Below are 5,000 nucleotides of genomic sequence, written 5' to 3'. Positions count from 1 at the left end.
CTCCCAAGCATGGCTGTAGGTGCGTGCCGGACGCCTCGGTTACGGTGGAGGATGTTTTATTGGCAATGTGCGAGGTAATTGGTGGTGGAAAGAAAATCAAATCTGCCTCTCGTATGAATAAAGCCATTGTGGTTTTTTTATCGGAAACCGCTTTGGTGGATAAATTGATCGAGGAAGGGCTTGTCATTAAGGACTTATTTGTTCAAGTTTTACCTCTATCGTCCCCTGCCAAGAGAGTTGTTCTCTCTAATGTACCCCCTTATTTTGAAGATGAGATTTTGGAGAGGATCCTCTCCAGATACGGGAAACAAACGGCACCGATAAGGCCGGTTCTAGTCGGCTTTAAAAAGCAGACTTTATATCATGTGGAGAGCTTCAGATTACAAACTTTTATGATTTTGAGCGAGCAGCATCGGGACCTGGACGTGGCTGTTAAGCTGACGCATGGAGGGAAGGACTATGTTATATACATTTCCTCAAACTCCATGAAATGTTTCGCTTGTGGAGAACACGGACATTTCAGGGGATCATGCCCGGGTACAGAGCAGGGAGGACGGCCTTCTGGGGCCAAGAACACTGCAGGTGCAGGTGCAGCGACGGCGAGTCGGGCTTCTGGGGAGCCGGCGCAGGGTGAACGCATGCCCGGTCCCGCACCAACACCAACGGTACCTGTTGCGGTGACACCCGGTCCCGCACTATTACCAACGGGACCTATTGCGGATTTACCGACCCCCGATCCCGCACCTTTGGCACTGGGACCGGTGGTGGACTCCCAGATCCCTGGTCCTTCTGGTGCTGGAGCACAGGGGGCGTTCAACTGGCGGGAGAAACGTTTTTTTCTGACATCTCAGCGCCAACCGACCAGCGAAGCTGATGAGGACCGAGGGATCGCCGCATCGCTGGAGGACGCCACGGAGGAGGACGCCGCGGAGGAGGGCGCAGAGATCGCCGCGTCGCTGGAGGACGCAGAGATCGCCGCGTCGCTGGAGGACGCAGAGATCGCCGCGTCGCTGGAGGACGCCGCTGAGGACAACGCAGAGATCGCCGCGTCGCTGGAGGACGCCGCTGAGGAGGACGCGCACCAAACGGCGGGTTTGCAGCAGCTGAAACCGGCCAGTCAACCAGAACGAAGCAGCGGCAAGCGTAAAGCGAAGAGCCGCGGGGGCCAGGCGGGGGCGAAAACTGGGCGCAGAACGCGCTCTTTGGAGAGGAGTGGGGCGCTTTCTGAGAATGAATCAGAAATTGATTTCAACGAGTACCAGGAAGTGACCATGGAGAATGTGCAGCAGCCTGTAGGGGAGAGTGTGGAGTTTCCAGGGAAGTTTGTTCGGAAGGGTAAGCAGAATTTGTATTCTATTACCAGACTAAACAAATTTCTGGATGACACAAAGGGTCAGCGTAAGATAAGCCTTACATCTTTCTTTCCTGACTATAATTTGTTTCTCCTCTCCTCTACTGCGGCCTTAAGGAATGCCACCATGACAGAGCTTACTATACAGAAGCGTTTCCGAATCAAGAAACTGCAGAGTACAGTAAGGGCTGAATTAAGTAGTCAGGCCAAATCCACAGTACCGCCCAATGAGTGTTCGTAACTTGTTTTTACGGTTGGGTTTTCTTACCATCTTCATGGCCACTATTATTCTTGGGACCCTTAACATCAATGGCTGTAGAAATGCTAAGAAAAGAGCGGCACTACTGGAATATATTCGTCTTAAACAGTCGTCTGTTGTCTTTTTACAAGAGTGTCACTCTGACCAAGATAACCAGCCTCAGTGGGAAATGGAATGGAAGGGACCAGTGTTTTTTAGTCATTGTTCTAGTGTTAGTGCTGGAGTAGCTACTCTTCTCTCTCCTGGTCTACCTTGGCAAGGTTTGTCTCATGTCAGCATAATAGCAGGACGCCTACATAGGGTTGATGCCTCCTTAGATGGAATGTTTTTTTCTTTCTTCAATATCTATGCTCCTTGCGTAGGCCAGGAGAGATGTGTTTTTTTTAAAGCACTCTCTGACGCACTAAAAAGCTGCCCCCCAGATAATGTTCTGATTCTGGGTGGGGATTTTAACTCCACACTGGACCACACTTTGGATAGGAACCATGATGAGCCTCATCCCCAATCAGCCAATGAGCTGAGGGCGTTGATAGCTTATCATGGCCTTGTGGACGTGTGGAGAGAGGAATTTCCAGGGTCTAGACAGTACACCTGGTTGAAAACGAATCGAAACATGCTATCAGGGGCAAGGCTAGACCGTATTTATGTCAGAAAACAGGATAGGGGACGGTTTTTTAAGACTAGTATCACCCCGATGGGGCTGTCTGACCATCACTATGTCACTGTTTCAATTGTCACCACACTTCATAGGCCGAAGAGCCCGTACTGGCGTTTTAACAGTAGGCTACTTCAGGATCAGGGGTTTGTGAGTTCTTTCACCTTTTTTTGGGAGACCTGGAGGGTGGAGAAAGCACGATGCAAGTCCCTAACTCAGTGGTGGGACCTTGGGAAAGTCCAGATTCGATTGTTTTGTCAGCAATTCACCGCAAATTCCACCAGAGCGGTAAAGATAAAACTTGAGGCTCTAGAACAAGAGATTTTATTTATAACTGCGAAGGCGAGTGGTAGGGATATGGCAGGGTTTGAGACCTATCTGAACCAAAATAAGTTACAACTCAGGAGCCTTCTGGAGGATAGGGGGGAGGGGGCCCTAGTGAGAGCCCGCTATTTACTTTATGCAGACATGGATGGCCCCACAAAATTCTTCTTTGGACTGGAGAAGCGGACATCAAAAACTGAAAATATGCAGTGTCTCAAGCTCCCTGGTGGAAGAGAGACAACTGACTCAGCTGACATTAGGTCACTTTCTTTGGATTTTTACGAAGATCTGTTTAGAGCTGAAGATTGTGATGTATCTGCGGTGGATGAGCTCCTGCAAGGTCTACCACGATTAGGAGATGAGGAGGCCCTGAGTCTAGAGCACCCCCTCTCCTACAGTGAGCTCACTCAGGCGGTGCAACAGCAGAACTCTGGCCGGTCGCCTGGTTTAGATGGTCTGTCGGGTGAATTCTATAAGGCTTTCTGGTCTCTTTTAGGGCCTGACCTGCATACCGTCCTCCAGGAGTCTGTTGAACAGGGAAATCTCCCTTTGAGTTGTCGCAGGGCAGTCCTATCTTTGCTCCCCAAAAAAGGGGATTTGGGATACTTAAAAAATTGGCGCCCTGTCTCCCTCCTATGTGTGGACGCAAAAATCTTCTCAAGAGCACTCACCAACAGGTTAAAGGCTGTAGTAGGCTCAGTGGTCCATAGAGATCAAACATATTGTATCCCAAATCGATCGATTTTTGATAACCTGTTTCTGGTTCGTGACATCATAACCACAGCAGCTTATCATAAATTGAACCTGGGCCTTCTCTCCTTAGACCAGGAGAAGGCGTTTGATCGGGTCGATCATGGTTTTCTGTTTAGAACTTTGGAGGCTTTTGGGTTTGGTCCAGTTTTCATAGGCCTCATCAAGTTGCTATACAAAGACATTTATAGCATCCTTAAGATAAATGGCTCACTCACCAGACCTTTCTCTGTGTCTAGAGGAATACGGCAGGGGTGTGGCCTCTCTGGGCTTCTTTATGCAATTTCTATTGAACCTCTCCTTGTGATGCTGAGGGCACGCCTGGGCACCATCGCTGCACCAGGGTTTCCACAGGCCCCTACCGTGTCACTTACAGCCTATGCGGATGACGTAACAGTGATTTTGCAGTCGCAGGAGGATGTGCAGGTTCTTTCCCAGGCTTTACAAATCTACCAAAGAGCCGCGTCCGCTAAGGTTAACTGGGAGAAATGTTCTTCCCTATTAATCGGAGATTGGCAGGACTCAACACCACCGGTTTTGCCACAACGTTGTGCCTGGAATTTGGAGGGGTTTAAATTTTTGGGGGTATATCTGGGAACGGTTGGATATATGATTAAGAACTGGGAGGGGATGGAGGAGAAGATAACTGGTCGGTTGCAACGCTGGAGGTGGATTTTACCGCAGCTCTCATATAGAGGACGGGTGCTGGTGGTCAATAACCTGGCGGCATCAATGTTGTGGCACAAAGCGTTTGTACTTGACCCCCCTGTCTCACTCCTCTGTAGTCTCCAAAAGGCTTTTGTAAATTTCTTTTGGGATGGCTATCATTGGCTGGCCCCGGGGGTTTTGTGTCTGCCAGTGGCTGAAGGAGGGCAGGGACTGATTCACCTGGCAAGTAAGGTTGCCTCTATGAGACTGCAGACAGCTCAATGTCTCCTCTATGCGCCGGACAGTGTGCTTTGGGTTTCCTTTGCGAGGTCAGTGCTGCATGGTATTGGGGCTTTTTCACTGGACAGACATTTCTTTCTGATGGCAAATATTCAATGGATACAAGGGTTTCATCTACCTTTTTTCTTTAAATCTGTTTTGGAAGCATGGAATATATTAACTGTGTCTAGAACTCCGGATCAAAATTATGGTACAGAGGAGCCCCTTTTCTTTAATCCTCTCATGCCCACTCAGGAGAGAGTCGGGGATAGCCTTATCTCGGCATTTATGGGAGCAGGTATAACCAAGCTAGGAGACCTGTTGGACCATGAGAACGGGAGGTGGAAGTTGGCACTGGAGGTTAGTGCCCAGACTGGACTGAGGTCTCTGCGCCTGGTGGCTGACCTGTTGGGTAAGCTCAGAGTCTCCCTCCCGAACAGTCTTAGTGCTGCAGCAAACAGCGTTGTAGCTGGAACACCAGAACAGGTGGCTTTCCCTGATCTTCGGATATCTCCCAGGTGTGCATCGAGAGGAGGGGGACACCTGTTGTCTTTTAATGCTCTTACTGATTTAAGTCTAGCCTCAGTTGACCGAAAGTCACTTTATAACATTTGCAGCAAATCCTTGTTTTTCAATCAGCTGGTCAGTCGTCCAGACACCAAGTGGCGGGAACATGGACAGTTTCCACCAGACTTCTCTCCCACATGGAGGTTGCTGTACAAGCCTCCCATCTC

The 5,000-nt window shown here is 49.5% G+C and overlaps 1 pseudogene; it reads right to left on the bottom strand.

Moving 5' to 3' along the window:
• The window catches only part of LOC132474422 (cAMP-specific 3',5'-cyclic phosphodiesterase 4A-like), a 35,812-nt pseudogene that overhangs the window by 29,178 nt on the left and 1,634 nt on the right, over positions 1–5,000 (bottom strand).

Source organism: Gadus macrocephalus, chromosome 2, assembly GCF_031168955.1.
Source record: "Gadus macrocephalus chromosome 2, ASM3116895v1".
Lineage (NCBI taxonomy): Eukaryota > Metazoa > Chordata > Actinopteri > Gadiformes > Gadidae > Gadus > Gadus macrocephalus.
This window is presented reverse-complemented; position numbering and strand designations above follow the sequence as displayed.